Source organism: Cydia amplana, chromosome 13 (assembly GCF_948474715.1).
Source record: "Cydia amplana chromosome 13, ilCydAmpl1.1, whole genome shotgun sequence".
NCBI lineage: Eukaryota > Metazoa > Arthropoda > Insecta > Lepidoptera > Tortricidae > Cydia > Cydia amplana.
In genome coordinates this window covers 383,042-402,698 of record NC_086081.1, presented here as the reverse complement: position 1 = coordinate 402,698, position 19,657 = coordinate 383,042, and the positions used below count along the sequence as shown (strand labels likewise).

The 19,657-nt window shown below is 36.2% G+C and overlaps 1 protein-coding gene and 1 non-coding gene across 2 annotated transcripts in view; both read right to left on the bottom strand.

Annotated features, from left to right (window-relative positions):
• Nucleotides 1-19,657, bottom strand: part of LOC134653375 (dopamine D2-like receptor) — a 266,783-nt gene that overhangs the window by 14,940 nt on the left and 232,186 nt on the right. The gene's annotated exons all lie outside the window — the stretch shown is intronic.
• Trnat-agu (transfer RNA threonine (anticodon AGU)) lies at nt 18,373-18,445 on the bottom strand. The gene has a single exon. It is a non-coding gene; the product is annotated as a tRNA-Thr (tRNA).

Here is a 19,657-nt window from a genome sequence, read left to right as displayed (position 1 = left end):
TCGTAGGATGGTGTTGGGACTGCCACGCACACGGCGCACCAGGGATGCTGCGCGCGCACGCATGGTAGTATAGAAACAATCCACGCGCGCCGTCGCGAACATCCCTGATGCGCTACAAAAACGAGGCAGCCCCATCAGCACCCGGAACGCATTATTGTACTGGACCCTAAGGGCCCTATATGCCCAAATACAAACAATATGAAATATTAGAAAATTTAATTGAGTACACACCTGTATGTAAAGTAATCATCTATAAATATGCTGCTTTTTTCTATAAGTACTAGAAGTACTATATTCTATACTATCAATCATCATTCCATTACATTATACCTATCCGTCCCGTACCCAAAATCTTCACTTTTGTTCTCAGTAGATTAGCAACCGCGGCCGCCATATTGGAAAAGATGGTAATGCTGTAACTTCACTCCTATCATGTTATCTATGGGTAATGGACCGTAACTTTACTACGTATAGTATTATCTATGGGCGATGTGGCGGAAAATCAGACGATACAAAAAACTCGGAGTAGGCAACGCATGAGGTACAAAGAAAGTTAACAATTTTTAGGAATATTTTCCTCACTTACACGTATTTTACCAAATTTAAAAATTTGATTTATTTAGGAATGTAACATTAGTAATAAAAATATTGTGAAACATATTTCAGCTATTATTTTACCAAATGACATTAAACATTAATTCTATGGAACTTGCTAACTATGTACCATCACGCTCCGCGATTGTTGCGCCATTTAGGGTCCTAGCTAAATTGATTGTTCAATACTTACGCTATAGAATTTCCAATTTAGCAAGAACCCCAAGAAGAATTTAGCATAACAATCCCGTGTGGTGACTGTAGGTACTTAAACAAAAGTCACTAGTAAATTCATCATTCAGCGACAATTTTAATATGGCGGTTTGTTTACATAGTTAGCAAGTTCCATAGAATGTAACTTTACAATAATTGATCTACCCCAGAACGTATTATCTTCAAATTTTTATTCCTTTAGCTTTGCTAACACAAACGCAAACGTTTATTAAAATTACCAACAATATGCCGCAGTAAAAAATGTGAACGTATTTTTGTTCCATCCTGTAAATAATAAAGTACTACAATACAATAGTGTCTCTTCAAATTTTAACCATATTCCGACGAGGTGAATTAATAAGCATTTACCTAATACTAAACAACTTTAACGTTTGGGCCAAGCTTAACATCGCTTTAAAATTTGTCTGTGTATATTTAATACCACAAGTCACAACATAAGTACTTCTTCACTACAAAAAGAAAAAGCACTACATAAAGAAAAGTACAAAAATTCAGACAAAAAATTATGTGTGGGTATTTATTAGTGCCTTAACTATATTTAAACAACAGTCTATAAGGATATATAATGAACACGAGTAGGTACCTATTCTAGATACTAGGGGAATGGGTCACATAATAAATTAGGTACGTTTCACAATTTCAAAGAACAAAACCGTTATTCGGCCTTGTATTTCAGTAGAATAAATATTGAATTCGAAGAATACAATTTCAAAGGAGTCAAAGGATATATTAAATAGAGAGATATTAAGGATATTTAATATATAGAGTCAAAGGATATTTAGTTTCGGAAAGTCGCCAGGATTTTATATTAATTACATTCTAGGGCAATGAGTAGGTATGGTGGTCGATGATGCAACGACAATTCCATAAAATGTTAATTTCTAGTTGTCTTTCACCGTTTAGTGTTTGTTCCTGTCTCATTTTCTCAAAGGTTAGCTGGAAGAGATCTCTGTTAGTGATAACATATACATCTTTTACTGTGTTATGTACCGAGGTATATTTTGTGTAAACTTGTTTAATGTGCAATAAAGTGCAATACAAACTACTATGTACATATTAAAAATGTGGTGGTGGTTTAACATTAGTAACATTATTTAAAGAAAATTCGTATATTTAAATAAATTTGAAATATCTACTAGTATTTATAATGTCATGTTGGGAAAGAGAAACATATTTTATTTTGCTCGGGGAAACGAATACAGTATGGAAATGTCCTACAAGTGGTTCGCTAGCCTCAATCTTTCTTTTAAACTATCTAAAATTGAAGAAAAAAAAACTATAAGAGTTCTTTCACAAGTCAATACAACATTTACAATGCTATCATATCATATAGTGACATTATTCTAACCTTAGGTACTTAGGGTCTCTATTGTTTCCCAAAAAGTTTTAAGTCATAATGTATTGTTTGCCCGCATTTTCGTTACTTTGTCATAATTTATTTGGTTCTGAAACGCGTGACTTTTCAGGATTGCCATAAAACAAACCTAACCTAACCTATCTATAGGATAACATTACGAAAATCCTGAGAAGTTAACGGTTTCAGTTTTAGGACTAATTATAATATGACAAACAATACATTATGACTTAAAAAAGTTTTAAAAAGAAAAATCTGACAATAAATAATTTAGCTAGTCAATCTCACGTATCAGGGCAAACAAATTGCTCAAAACAAAACGAACAAAAATATTCATCCGAAACCAATAGCGACGCTCGCCAAGCCATAATCCACCCTAACCACATGTAAATACAGACCATTTTTAAACGCAGACACAAGCGAAGGAAACATCCGGTATCGGACTTCCGGTGGCCATTACGTGCGCCCGTTGTCCGCCATCTTTTTGTGATTTTGGTATTTTGGTTTCATTAGTTTCCTTGAAATAATGAATTGAATTTCGCTTGTACGTGCCGGGGGAAACGTCAAACAACGAAAAAAACTGCTAAAACAAAATTTTGATAGCAGTACCAATTAACTGGCCATTGGTGAAGCGTATATCTTTGTAATAAGGTTTAGATTGTAAGCAGTGGGTGTGGTGTGTACAGCCAAAACGCATACCTATTGTGTAGGAAAACTCTTAGACTGCCTTTACTTGGCTCAGTAAGAGTCGAAGATGAGCAGAGCTGAGAGATTAGAAGACGTGCATTGATTATATTCCAGCGGAGCGGATTCAAAACAATGATTTTGGTTAATTTTCCCTACTGGTAGCACTAGTAGGTAATACTGTGAATCGCTCTAAGACATACACAGACTTAGCCTATGTAAGCCCACTGAGTTAGTTATGTAAACTTATTTGTTTTCATATAAGAATTTTATACATTTACCTTGATTTGATAAAACTATTGTCTCATAAACTTTCGATATTGAATTTCTGTTAAGCATAAAATAAAACAAAAATTACCTATGTCCTTTATCATAAATACTAGACGTTTTGCTCCCAAGGGTCACGCAAATCGGATATGCCATTAAGGGAACTTTAAATTTAGGCTATAAAAATACTACTTATCCTATATTATGAAAGTAAAGATTTGCGTGTGTAAAACAGAAAAGAAATAAAGTTTATGCAAAACGGGGGAAATAAAAAGCGGCCAAGTGCGAGTCGGACTCGCCTATGAAGGGTTCCGTATTTAGGCGATTTATGACGTATTCAAAAAAACTACTTACTAGATCTCGTTCAAACCAATTTTCGGTGGAAGTTTACACGGTAATGTACATCATATATTTTTTTTAGTTTTATCATTCTGTTATTTTAGAAGTTACAGGGGGGGGGACACACACATTTTACCACTTTGGAAGTGTCTCTCGCGCAAACTATTCAGTTTAGAAAAAAATGATATTAGAAACCTCAATATCATTTTTGAAGACCTATCCATAGATACCCCACACGTATAGGTTTGATGAAAAAAAAATTTTGAGTTTCAGTTCTAAGTATAGGGAACCCCAAAAATTTATTGTTTTTTTTTCTATTTTTGTGTGAAAATCTTAATGCAGTTCACAGAATACATCTACTTACCAAGTTTCAAGAGTATAGTTCTTATAGTTTCGGAGAAAAGTGACTGTGACATACACGGACAGACGGACAGACAGACAGACAGACAGACATGACGAATCTATAAGGGTTCCGTTTTTTTCCATTTGGCTACGGAACCCTAAAAAGGACGCTTTAGGGCTATATTTTATATTATCTGGATCGAAAATGCTAACCATTCTGAACAAGAACACAACTTAAATAAGTATTGAGATAAAAACTTTTCTATTCTTTAAATAATATATTTTTTACTAAGATTATATTTTGTGCAATTTGAAGAAAAGCTGACTTTTCAATTTATTGTATCATAAACAATGATGTTATATTTTAATATAGCAACAATAAAACACAGCTAGGTATTACTGTTTATTTTTTGTTCCACATCGGTGGCAAACAAAAGCCTTACGTGATCGGTCACAAGAACTTTTTTTCCCAGCACTACCAGCCTTATTAAAATATAATAATGAATATAAGATGTTATTCTAAGTAAGGTCAATGTGGCTAATTCCGTAATAGGGCCTATTCCGTCCATTAGCGTTTTTCTCGAACAACGAACAAAATTGATAAATTCATCCACCAAGCAGCGATGCTGTTAGTTTCAGCAATCAAAAGCAAATGGTTTATTTTCCTGCGATTGAAAATCAAAGAAATATACGCTCGTGGACGGAATAGCCCTTAAGACGGAATTAGCCACATTGACCGTATATAAATAAACCCGTACCCTAATAATTGAACCGAGTTCAAAGTTAATAGCACGTCTTTACTAGGCAGCGTCAGAATAAACTCCTTGCCTCAGTTTAGTCATCCTCATACAAGTAACTTAAGTTTGGCAGCCTTTCCCTTTATTCTAATTTAAGACTTATTGACGATCTTAATATAAATTAATGAAGATTGACGTAATAATTTATACTGTAAGTAGGTTTGTTCAGCTTGTTAACAATATTACGAATAATCCCACCCAGCGCTAAATCAAACATTGTTTTTCCCTTCTTATTCACTCGAAAAAGCTTTTATTATTCGCACCTATAACTTAATTTGCATTTAACACCAAGGCCGATCTTAAAACACGTTTCAAATTAAACAAAGCGTAAACGATCCGAACGGCTCAAAACACCAAAATAATCGGGGTGAAGTTGAAATGCCCACAAAGTCCAAATAACGAACTGAAACTGTGTTTAGAAGTTGGGCGATCTTACTGCGTATCGGCGAAGTTCGGATTGCCACAATAAAGACTATTTGAATATTGGCCGAACCGCACTTTACAACTCCGGTGCTTTGCTGTTAATTAAATAGGTTTAGTTTAAAAGAAGATTTCTATTTAAATTAACGCTCGGATTTTGCTTAAGAATAAGCCAGAATGATGATAAAAAGTTGTATACAGGGCGCGTAACTGAAAAGTGCGAACGGAATTTAAACTATTAAATAGTCAAAGCGGTCAAATATATCGGGACATATCCTTATTTATATGGTAACAAAAGCGTGTTCTAGTGTTTCATGGATAAAATAACAAATACCAGATTATTTCTGTCGCCCGCGGTATTTCCGGACCGATACGACTCAAAATTGAATCATCAAGAAAGTGTGTACTCCCATCTTGAATACAAGCAACGCACTTGCAACCCCTCTGGTGTTGCAGGACTTGCAGGTGTCTTAGGGCGACAGTATAGTAGGATTAGACGATTCGTTTGCTCGTTTGCCGCCTATATCATAAAAAAGTTTACCAGTTAAAAAGTTCAACGTTTGTATATTTCTCTTGCTGCTTAAACAAAAATTCATAACAAAAACAAGATTCAATTTTAACTCCTGTCGACCCGCGTGCTACACGTTGGCAATTAACTTTTGTCAAGTTGACAAAGAGTCAAAAGTGACAGAGTTTTAATTAAAGCTCGCAAAGACTGAAACCCCGTCGTCAGGTTAAAGGAGTCCCCATTCCCATTCAAGAAATGGTTTTTGCGTTTTCTCTGTTATAGAAACTTGAGCGATTTTCTGCGTAAGTATCGGCGAAGTTTCTGATTAATTACAATAGACTATTGGCCGAGTCTCACTTGAAATACAACTCTCTTATTGCTGCTAATTACTTTGGTGTCATTTTAAACATTTATATTTAAATAACTTATTTGATTTGACACTTAAATTTTTATTAAAATAACAGGGACCCGTTTCATGAAATCTTGTAACTTGTAATACAAATGGAAGTCCCTTTCTAACAACAACTGTCAAAAAGTGACATCCGCTTGTATTACAAGTTACAAGCTTTTGAGAAATGGCCCCAGGTCTAAAAATTGGCAGCAGGCAACTTATCAGGCAATATTCTATATCAGTTCTAGTCCCATTTTGCACAAATTGACCACAAGACCTTCATTCACTCGGTTACAAATGCCTTCCTCACGAAGCCGCAATATTTCAAACTCGCTCGCGTTGTCACTCGTGACATGCTCGTGACTCGCTTTTCAATCACTCGTTGTATTTCCATCGCTATACGAGAATAGGTTAGATGACAAGTTTTTATTAATGGTCTCCCAGGTTTGTTTTGAGGATCAAATTAATGTCTATATGGGACCCATTGCATTAAAGCAGTACAAAAGTTAGAAATACAGTCAAAATAAATTAAGACTGTTATGATATTGGCATGTTAGATTTGACAGACGTTTATGAATACACATCGGTAACTCGTGGCATTTAGGTAGCACTAAAAGATTAGTGATGAGCACACATCGGCAACTCGTGGCACTTAGGTAGCACTTGACAGTTTCTAACAGACTAGTGATGTGACAATCTTCTTCCTATACGAGTCGAGAAAAAGAAACCACTATAAAAAGGAATTAATTAAACTAATCTTTTAAGTGCTACCTAAATGCCACGAGTTACCGATGTGTATTTATGAATAATGCCATAAATATATAATTCGCCTCCAAAAAATCTTGCAAAAACGGCCAAACAGATCAACGCATACACAATAATATAATAAGCCTAAAATAACATAAATATATCGGAAACCATCCCCTTACTAAGAGGCGACGGGGTCAGTACGGTCGGGTAAAAAATGGCGCCGTTTGGCAAATCTCGCTAACGCTCTAAAGAACCGTTCGACGATAATGGAGGTAAGTAAAATGTCGTGCAAATCTGCCCTAATCTGCCGGTTTTAGTCCAGCGCTTCGCTAAATGTAGAGACAGATATTTAAATGAATTTTATGGACTATTATCACTCCGTATAAAAATGGATTTCCAATCCAACTGGCATTTTTTTCACCACGTTCAAAATTGTCACATGAATTTACAAATAATCTTACATTGTTACTCGTAATGCTTGTTGACGCTTGTTGGCATTGACGATACTTAGTTGCTTATTCCTTTAAGGGATATTGGCCCAGAGAATACGAAATTGTCGTTATCAGAGATAACAGTCGTCACTTTGGTGAAATTGAAGGCTGTTATAAATGTTATAATGCATAAAATCAAATAAGTTTGAACAAAGGACGTCATATTACAAATTCTAAATACACTCATGGACATTGGACAAGTTTAGAAGAACGCAAAAAAAAGTTTACTAACTTTGATATTACTTTAGGTGCTGTAATCCAATACCTAAACCATTTTTATGCGTTCATCTTTTGCCCATGAAAATATATACAAACTGAGCTTTACTTCAACTAAAATTATTAATTAGGCTATGTTGAAAATCATACAATTTTCTTCGAAAAAAGAGTCGCATTTGGAAATTAACGAAGAGCACAGTAAGACCACATACGTCCTGCCGTGCAGTGCCGTCCTCGCGCGTGCGTTCAATGTTCATGCGCGTTCAGTTGTTTTTAACTAAATTACCAGTGTATTTCGTCAGCTTTCCTATGCTAAGCCGAATTGCCATAGGAAATAATGACATACGCCGCGCATAGAGCGTATGATGAATGAAACTAGCGGCGAACTGACAGGGCGTAATTAAACTTGGTTGAAGGCTGCACACGCTTACAGAGATCGTTGGTAAACCAGAGGGGCTACCGCGAACCACGTACGACGTGTTGCATCTCTGTTGCACTTGTAATTTCGTACGTAAGTGTGACAGGGAGGCAACACGTCGAACGTGGTTCGCGGTAGGCCTTCAGGGTAAACGTGATCCCGTATTTGCATGAAAAACATTCTTTTGGACTGCACGTAGGTAGAAGTATAGGTATATAGGAATACCCTAGGTCTCCGGTACATTAAAGGAGGCAGTTAGAAATCTGAAAACCCTGCTAGGTTACGTGGAGGAGCTGGGGTGGTAAGAGTAGCGATACCTCGGTTTTCACGTGAAATTGCCACGATGCACAATAGTAATCGATTTGCAGAAAATGGCCAATAAAACTAAACTAACTCGCGTTAAATTTCGCGACAATGCATTTGTGTGACAGTTATTATTTTACTGCCCTAAGTATGTAATATACTACATATTACTACGCATTGTCTGCAAACCAAATATATAAGTGACGGAACTGTTAGGGCCCGATTCGGATTTTGAACTATATATCTATTAGATATCTTTTAGACATCACCAAGTTATGTCAGTGTCAAACAAGTGTCAAAAGTGACCTTTTTTGTTTGCAGAAACGTCACATTTGACACTTGTTTGACACTGACATAGTAATATCTTGGTGATGTCTAATACATATCTAATATTTGATGTATCTTAAAGGCTGTAAAAATCAGTTTCTCTCGCACATCATATTTAGATACTGATTTGCTTAAGATGCAATCTGAATTACCTCATATATCCATCTCTTTTACTCCAAGGTAAATAGCGAAAAAGCAGAGTTGGCAAAGTTCTTGTTTTAGTTGCGCAGAGTTTGATGTCAACTCAAATGGCACTCTCTGGTGGAAAGGAATCGTAAAAATGGCAGCTTGTTTCGGTCGTGTTTCTTATGGAGAGAGAATAATAGAAGTAAACGCCGTTTTTGAGGAGCTTTTTGGAAATAAACAAACAAAAAGTATACAAAATAATTATTCTCTATAGTAGAGTATAAATATATTTCAAACGGTTACTGAGTATGATCGAGCGCGCAACGTGTTCGTGCTCGATAAAAACATTCGAACCCCTATACGGCTACCATCAGTTTGTCACTGACATAAACGGCTCTAATGTAGGTAAATTTCATTCGATAGCCTGACGTGACGCACCGCACGCGTTTGCGTTAAGACTTATTTCACTTATATGGGATTTAGAACAGCTCGTTAAGCGGGACGTTTTGGAAACTGAAAACCACCTAAGATATGTCTAATTCCCACGACTGTTGACTGCTTCTTTGACTGTTGACTGTTCCTATATGACTGTTGAGTTCTCCTATGTCTAAGGAATTAGCCATTAACAATCATTAACCTGTTAAGTAGAGAACCACTGTTTTTACAACGTTGGCAACGTTGAGAAAATTTCCTGAAGCTTATGGATATCTCAGGTTAGACCTTAACTACACATAAGGCAGTATATTAAATCGGGTAGCATCTGTCGAGCCCCAGGATATGAGGGGTGAAATTGTCAGACAAATCCCGACCATCCCCTTTTATACTACGTGTAATTTCGTTTTACCGGGACTCCTTAACTATGTATAGCCCTGACCCTGAGCTGAAATAAGAGGTATAAGGTCAGTATGAATTTGTTTAAGTAATGATAAGTTTAAAATCGAGCCAACAGGTATTAAAAAATATTATTTGTAAATCTCATATTTTAGTGCTATTGTAAATGTGTATGACCAATACAAGTACTTATAGTATTATTCGGTGTAATATTGTTATTGTTCATCTTTTATAATTCAATATGTTATTTATTCAATTCCATGATATTATTATAATTATATGTTTTTATTAAATAAGTAAACAAGTAAGTAATATATGCAAAAAGTTATAAATTAAAAACTACAACTAATTTCATGAAAGTGCTTCAATCTATATATTTTACATTATTTACAATACAATCGTTGAAATTTTTTTATAAAGTGTCATTAAATAGAACTTGCTAACTTTACTATGTAAACAAACCGCCATACTAAAATTGACACTGAATGTCAATTTACTAGTACCTAACTTTTGTTTACATAGGTAGCAAGTTCTATTGAATGACACTTTAAGTATTCATATTTTATTTCGATTTATAGATTTTCATTTATACTTATTAATGTCGGTTGGTATATTTGTAGAGGATCAAAGAAAGAAATAAAACCGGCCAAGTGCGAGTCGGACTCGCGCACGGAGGGTTCCGCACCATCAACAGAAAATAGAGCAAAAAAATCGTATATGTTGTATGGGAGCCCCCCTTAAATATTTATTTGATTTTATTTTATTTTATTTTTATTATTTGTTGTTATGTGAAAATTTCAACTGTCTAGCTATCGCGGTTCATGAGATACAGTCTGGTGACAGACGGACGGACGGACGGACAGCGAAGTCTTAGTAATAGGGTCCCGTTTTTTACCCTTTGGGTACGGTACCCTAAAAAGAAATATTTATAAAAATACTACTTAGTAATTTAAAAGAGTAATTTACTTAATAAATTAAAAAAGCTTTTCATTAAAAAGTCATATAAGAAAAAAGACTGAAAAGCATGAACGGAGTAATTAAATTACTCAGAATTTTTAATTTATCAACAAATTAGGTTGGCACGACGGTTGGTATTTTTAAGACGAATTATTGTTAAGTCCTTAAATATTTTCATTGAAAAAGCTTAATTATATTGTATTATTTTGTTAATGGAGCGCTTAAGAAAATACTTTACCAGTGTTTTAAGATCCTAAAAACAGATTTGTACAAATCTATGTACCTATAGGCTATATAACAATAATTATCAATTTGTTTTCATAATCTAGCCATCTTCTTTAAAATTCATATTCAAATGTATCACGCTCAATATTATTTTTGGAGAAAAATATGCCAAACAAGAAAATTTTATGAAAAATAAGCTTGAGTTAATAAAGATAACTGCCAGCGTTTATTATGCGTAGTAGGACGAAATTTACCTCTTATGTTACAGTCGCCATCAGATATATCGGAGCGGTCAAGGCGCTCACAAATATCTGAACACGCCTCTCAAGCGCGCGCGCTTATCAAGGCGAGTGCGTGTTCAGATATTGTGAACACCTTGGCCGCTCCGATATATTTGATGGCGACCGTACCGTACATTGAATACGCACAAAATATAAGTACCTACTGCGAATTATCAAACCAACGTTAAACCAAGTTGAGATTATTGGTTCGAATGTTCGTATACCTAGGTACTAGGTACTCGTCGTGGAGTCACGAGTCCGTTGGGAGTCGGCGTGTTCGAGCCGAACTCCGTGAATGGCTTCGTTTGTCATGCGGCGGCGGCGGCGGCGTGAATATTCGACGAGCCAATACCGGATTCAACTTGAGTCTTTGAGTCTTTCATGTCGAAGCATACTTGCACTAACTTTGGATAAATCTATTTGGAATGCTGTGGCTAGTAAAATAGAAAATTTTATAGTTATGAATAATATTTAAACTTCAAATAGTAAGAAAATAGTTAATTTTAATAAAAATAATGAAGTATACAGGTTGCTAACAGGCATGCTACGTATAGCATGAAACAATCTTAATAAAACTTATTTTAAATTAGACCTCTCATGACATCATAATACAATATTTAAAAAAACCTCGCTCACTCCAATAAATTGTGTAGGTCACATTCGTCAAATTCGTCGTTTTGATGTTATACGTCATTGAACTGTGTCACTTACGCCATTAGCACAATCAATTCACGTGATCAATCACAGATGTGCATATCTGACTATTGTCACAATATTGTCTATATTAGACCAAAACCGAGTCGAGTCGTAAAGCAGAGGACTCGAGCACACTCGAACCTTAACCAAACCAACACTAGGTACAAATTGCGGCATAAGCGTATCAAAAACTTATTACCACGCCAGAAAATATCTTCCATAGGCATAGCATTTTAAACAGGCACTAACTAATAACAATTCTAGTCCATGAAACGTGTCATAACCATCCCGAAACCGCATTTCGTCGCTCCGCCGGTATTCCCGGCACGCCCGCGTACTGGTATTATTTCAAATTCAAAGGGTAAAAAGCAGGCTAGTTACTTTGTCCACAGAACGTCGTACAACCTATACAAGTTTGTAGGTTGTTAAGACTTTTTGGAAGTTAGTGGTGGTATTAGAAAGGATGGCGGTTTGTAATGGACGCGCACGAGGAGACGCTACTTCACTACGATTGGCGGCCGCTACGGGACACCTCTACCAACTTAAATACTGCGGTCTCAAAAACATACAATCCTTTAGAATTTATAGATACAAAGTTGAATATTGCTTGGAGCATAAGTAGAGGGAATGTGGTAAAACAATACGCTTTGAAACTAACCAATGCTGAATACGAAAAACGCTTAAGTGATATAGCATTTGTGGGTGACCTGGCATGGGGTTTTATTTTCAGATCGTGACTAAGGCTCAAAAATCCTATATTATGCTAAAGCGGTACTTTTGATATTGTATCTTTTGATAAACTTTTGCTTCTTTAAATACGGTTGTTGAGGTAATCTATTTGGAAGTTTTATAGTTTCCTTGGAGTTTGGAGTACTATGGGATTTGTTTAGTTGAGCGAGGGGAAAGTTGAGCATATCGGCTCGGGTACTATTAAAACCTTTCATCGGGATTCCACCGTAGATAGTCTACTTTTGTGAAATGTATACCATGTATGTTTTTCGGGTCTTCATATTATATTACACAATATTACGAATGAAAAGAAACCTATTTAAATATTATCTTATACCTATATATAAGTAAACTAACTCTCTACTTCTCTTATGCCTACTTTCTGACAACATTTTACATATTACCAGATCCATATAAGTACCAGTATATAGACAACTACCAAAATGAAACCGTTGAATGTGAGAAACTATATTCTTCAAAAATTGTAGAGCTCCATTAAGATTATTTGGAATTCCCATAAGGACTAAAATTAACTAAAACACTTGAATGTAGTCGCGAGCAAAGACTATAGTCTTTTTTATATTACTTTTTTATATTTTATATTACTGTTTCAAATCTAAAAATAATACCTATTTGGTCCTACATCTCCGTTCCACGGGACAAATAGGACCGTCTCGTCAGTGCGATCCGAACATCTGTCCGACCCTGAATCGCTGGAGCTTGAAATACAAAATGGCTTGAGAGGGTACTGTGGAGGTTTCGATCAACTTATAAAATCCAATAGAGTGAAATGAACACCGAATTTATGATTTAAAATACTGCTCACATCATCATCATCATCATCATCATCATCCCTTTCCTGGCCGGTTTCGGCCACGGCGACTGGGGTTGTACTGGTTATTGAGAGCGACGATCGTGGGCTCTTAGGTGGCTGACGTAGCCTATCTTTGCAGTGAATGCACGACCGCACTCACCGCAGGTCAGCACCCCTCCGACATAATTGTAGTTGATGACCGCAGGTGGTCGGGCCTTTAACTCGTCACGCTTTGTGTCGAGCTCCACTAGCCTCTGCTCTTCGAAGGCTTGCACTTTTGTGCTCACTGTATGCCTCCACTTCGGCCGATCTTGTGCCGAAGTCTCCCAGTGCGATGGTTCAATGTCACATCTCCGCATGTGGCGCTTCAGAACATCTTTGTATCGCAAAAGTTGGCCGCCCTGTTTCCGCTTTCCACTCTGCAATTCTGAGCACATAAGCTTGTGCCAAAGAAAGCCCAATTCTAAATCTTGCCTATATACCTACTTATAAAATTATGAGTGTGAATGCGTTCAAATTTTGCGTTCTAAGATAAAAATAACGATGGGGTTTCTATGGCGCAGGTTAATTTCCCTACTTCAATATATTTAATAAGTAACAGTCAAATTACTACTTATTGAAACCTGCATTTATGGTTCGGCAAAAGTTTCCATTGACAGATAATGCTAGGTTGGCGTGTCCAGCGTTTTGTCCAACTGGCTAATGATCAACTTATTTAAGATTAAATATATCAATTAATCAGCGCCTATGTGTGGTAATTTTGCGATATTTATGGACTCGTTCCACAGCCACTATATACAATTCTTATCCTTTAAAACGTGAGTCTACGATAACTTCGTAAGGAAAGCAGAATCTTAGGGTAGTAATACACGGTATAACAGAATACAGAATGCCTACATAGTACATGTTTCGATAAACGTCTGGTGGACACGGACGTTGCGGTTGCGGTCAGTGGCGGTGACAGGACGATTTACCCAGACACCATTATCGGGTCGGTGTCATCGGCAATATGTGACATGATGACGATGAGGCTTATACGGAATGTATTTTTAATGGGTAGTTAACAGATCTCTTGCTGCAACATGAGATTGGATCTATGACAATTTTTCAGTAGTGTAAGATTTAGGAAAGATATAACGACTTATTACGACATACTTAACTTTTCTGAGTTTGAGTTCTAATTTGTTCAATACCGAGATTACAGACCTTTGCTTGAAAACATTTTTTTTTATATAAAAACGTTCGGTAAGTAAAGATCCCACAAAATAAATTTAATTCATTCAAGTCATTACCGTGCGAACGTCATCGCCATCCGCTATCCGATCTGCTTTAGTGATGGAATCATTTTGATTTTGCAGTCCAACTGTTCTGTTTTCAGGAAATATGTAAGGTCATTACAGGTAAGTGTGGCTGGCCTGTTTAGGTTTACACGTTTGTGTTTATTGCGAGTGCTACATCCTACCTGCGTTTAATAGCATATGTATGACCTCGCAATAAACACTAATCAATGTGTTAACAGGCCCTAATGTAAAAGCAAGTCACATTTAAGTACCCGTATTGACTTTACCCCTTTGACAATTGTTAATCTTTGGCTACTGTTACAAAGGCGCAAATTAAAATTCGCCGTTTGACCTACACAGAATATATAGTGTAACAAGAACGAATTCAGCCGTCATGGTCATCGATAAATGGTCATTACCGTGCAAACGTAAATGTTCTGGCCATCCGCAGTTTCCTTCATTGTAAAGTAAACGCTCGAGCTTTTTAATTTTACTGTGCCGTTTTAGTAAGGTTATGGCACGTTGAATTTTATAACATTACTAGCGACCCGCCCCGGCTTCGCACGGGTTAACAAATTATATACCTATAAACCTTCCTCTTGAATCACTCTATCTATTAAAAAAACCGCATCTAAATCCGTTGCGTAGTTTTAAAGATCTAAGCATACAGACAGACAGACAGACACTTATATAAGAAATTAAAAATAGGTAACAATGTAAAATAAAATAAAAATGTAATGACCAATTGACCATTCGCATGTATTATGATTGTATCCATGTTTTGTAGTAAAATGTTGTCCTAATGTAATAAATAACTAAAAGAGAAACTCGAGTATCACATCACTATCGAATCAATCATGGGCTGAGCGGCACGATGGTGACGGATGCGAGCGGCCATGATTTGTGGCGTACTATCACAATGTTCCAATCCGATTTTAGACCTTGAATATAGGAAGAAGACTAAATTAATTGTTCCCAGATAATATCTATAATACTACTACAGTTGTTTTAAGTAAAATGGCGGCACTTTTAAGAAAGTTGTAAGTTCATGATTTATTAGGATGTGATTGGGCGTTTTTTTATTTGTTGTCCCCTACACTTTTTTCAACTTTGGGATTTTTTATGTTATTTCTACTCAGAATCACGAGCTCTTTCTATCCTAATAGGAGAAAAAAAGTGTCCTAAGGTTTTTATTTCCATTACGTCACCATTTTTTCATAGTCTTTGTATGGCGGTCGCGGAATGGAAAGATTGAAAAATGTATGGAAATTTTTGGACACTTTTTTCTCATATTAGGATAGACAGAGCTCGTGATTCTGAGTAGAAATAACATAAAAAATCCCAAATTTGAAAAAAAAAGTGTAGGGGACAACAAAAAAAACGCCCGATTACATATTTAAAGTTGTTACTTTAGAGGTTAGTAATATTTATGGTATTTAAGTGTGTGGATATGTTACATGGTTCATCTCAAAGAAGTAGTGAGGAAAAATCAGAAACTATAAGGGACAAAACATTTGAAATGAACCCATTCATACTTACGAGTATAAAAGTAGGCATGAAAATTGTAAATATGCTCGTCCGTCTATCAGTAAGCAGGTATGTTTCAATTTCAGACTTATTGAACAACTTTAATACTTGCTATAAAAAATATTCACAGAGGCTTTAGGCGATGAAATACGAGTACATTTGTGATTTGTAAGAAAGGTTACTTTTGATTGTAACATTATTATTTTGTCTGATATGATATCTGAAAGGTTTTTATATTGAAATACTTTTACAAATTTAAGGATTATTTCAGTAGGTAGCGTCTAGATTGTACTTTGAACTTTGCATGTATTGAATGGATTTTTTGTATTCATTTAAATAGAAAGAAAGTATATTTACTTAAACCGAATTTCAAGTGCTGAGAAATTGTACATTTCGCCGTAAGTGTACCTACTGGAAAGGCGAGAACAAATTAACCATACAATAAAATGTGTATGACCCATTAAATTTCATCATCACTACTTCATTTGGGTTTATTACCTCGCTCGTGTTGAGTACTTATAGTTAAATCCAACCAATTTATCCCAATTACTCCGGAAACCCCATTACATTAACATACTGATTGATTAAAATCGTTAATTTCCATTAGCGTAGGTAAATACACTATAATCAGGTAGTTCCAGGTTCAGTGAAGACCAGTCAACCTCTATAATTTCTATAATTTTATATAAATATAAATTGACTAATTAAAATACTCAATAAGACACACACGTGTCTCGTGTGGCACAACTTTTCACGTCATAAGCGAGAAAAAAATAAATGAGAAGTATAAAATATGATATACATTCATCATCATCACCATCCTGTCGTGGCCGGTTTCGGTCTAGGCTACTGGTATTTGTACTAGTTAGTGAGAGCGACGATCGTTAGCTCTCAGGTGGCTGACGTAGCCTATTTTTGCAGTGAATATACGGCCGCACTCACCGCAGGTCAGCACCCCTATAACAACAAAATTGTAGTTAATTACCGCAGGTGGTCGGGTCTTGTCACGCTTCGCGTCGAGTACCACTCGCCTCAAAGGCTTGCACTTTTGTACTCACTGATACTGATACGCCTCCACTTCGGTCGATCTTGTGCCGAAGTCTCCCAGTGCGATGGTTCAATGTCACATCTCCGCATGTAGGGCTTCAGAACATATTTGTAGCGCAAAAGTTGAATATGATATAAATACATTAGGTAATTAACCTAAGGTAGACTCCACGGGTAGCAATATATCACTCATATCTTAATTTGACACGCTCGAGTAACAACAAAATTTCCCTCTTGTGCTCCCTAACCATAACCTTAAAAATAAATTTTCAACACAATTTTTAAATACCTACCATGACTTCAAATTTACGCCATTTCGGTGATCTTTATTATTCACGAGTCTCTTGGTGCAAACGTAATTCAGGTTTATTCAGCAAAAGATTTCCGTCCATATTCGACTTAACTTCAACCTGAACACGTGCTCGAATGTTTAATTATTACCAGATTCGTTAATTATTACCGGCTTCGTTAATTATTACCGGGCTCGTTAATAATGCGACGGCATCATTAGCGCAGTTAACGGGTTAACCTCGTTATTTTATACTGAGTGTTGGTAATAATTAATTATGGGACAAAGTGGGACACGGGGAACTTATGAGACCATCTGATTCTGTAACAATATTAGTATACTCAATAGCGAACTTAAGTCCCAGCTCTTTTTAAATACTTGCACCAGTTCCATTCGGCATATTTTAAAACAAAGTGACACTGATTCGCTGATATCCAATAATAATAACTTAAACAAATCCTAACACAGGAGTAAGAAAAGGCTTTCAGAGAATATCACACTGAATACAAATTAGACCTATTTATTGGTCTACGTTTACAAAAACCAAAAGATTTCCATAGATATTCGCTTAAAATGCGGATGCCGCAGCAAATCCGCAATAAATCGCAATCGCAGGTGCGATCGCTGTCGCTAAAGCCGCGTCTAGGCCGAATAACTGATGTATTGAGATTACGTTAGGATCGTGTTAGATTGTACGAATGAAGATAAGGAATAGCTTTCTGATTTTGTATTTTTATATCCGTATACCCTTAAAATACTCTTGTAAGGTATATCAAAATATATGTATTAATACATAATGAGTCACTCACATTTAATTTATACCTATAATGCTTAAAGTTGAATTTTACTCGATAACTCTCGATTAGGTTTATCTTTGATACACGGAGGCACGGAAGCACCACGCGATACGCGATACGGCGGCATGTTTTGGAGTATAGCTAATAGATGTTCCCAAATTTCGAGCAATTATCTCTGTTACTTTTACGCCTTAATGGGAGTAAAAGAAAAACATGCTAGAACTTAATTTGCAACCTTCGCCTTCGAACGTTCGCGATAGGCCCTCTGTTGAGGATCGAAGTATTAAATAAACACATTTTATTAAGCTTCGAAATAAATTAAAAGTGGAAAAATTCACTGTCTTGGGTGGGACTTGAACCCACGACCACTGGATCACTAGTACAGTGCTCTTCCATCTGAGCTACCAAGACCGTACCCAATTCAGTGAATATTTCCATCATATATGAGCCCTAGGGAGGCTCATAGCGACATCTACCGTAAGTACTACACTTCCACTTATTTTTCCACTTTTAATTTTTTTCGAAGCTTAATAGCATCGTTCGCAGACGTTTCTGCTTAATACAAAATTAATTTAAACACAGTTTATTTTTATCATTTCATCAGGTCAGTTTATCTACCTATTATGTTTAAGCACAGATATATGTTATCCTTACCAACTCATTGTACCATATTTTAAGCAAATAAAGAATATTATATTATATATATATTATATTATTAAAGAAAAGCTATGAGACCAACCCGGAAATCACGAACACAATTTTGGCTCATTGGCATCTCATCTGCCAAAATGTATGGAACAGCCAAATTATTTTCGCTATTGCGGGATACTTTTGTAGTAAACGTTACAGTATGACCTATAAAATTTGGCTAAGGGTTGAAAAAACAACCATTGTATAAAATCCTTGACACTATTCCAAGCAGATGCAGGTACGCCGTGTAGCGCTAGCGCGAGATACCGATCTCCATCTGCATCCCATTACGATAAAACGGTTTCGGTTTCGGTTTCACGGATGCTCCAGATACCCACGGATTACTACCTACTAGATGGAGAATTTTATGTGTTATACTGGTTCATCATAATAGCGCATAATCTTTTTAGGGTTCTGTACCCAAGGGGTAAAAACGGGACCCTATTACTAAGACTCCGCTGTCCGCCTGTCTGTTTGTCACCAAGCTGTATCTCATGAACCGTGATAGCAAGACAGTTGAAAGTTGAGACAGTACAGTTGTTTCGTCCGCCAACGGAACGCCAGACCGTCAACATCTCCAGCATCTTCTGATGATGCCCCGTAGAGAGGCGAAACACGTGGCGAGTTTTGTACTTTTGGTGGTGGCTATATTTACTTTCCCTGTGGGAGGGTGGGAACACTCATTTCATGTATAAATATGCAATCATAACGGGTTAACACTGATTGACTAGCAAGATTATTTCGCGAATTAGCAAAGTAATATTTTGTTTTAACAGTTTACTATGCGGAGTCTAGTAAGTAGTCTGTGCAGACAGCACTCGCTTGAAAATGGGGAATAAACTTTACATTGCTAAACAATCTTGTTACTTGGAAACCATTTTATTTGCCATCAAGAAGACTAGAATCAGATTGAGATAATTTAAAATGATGCAA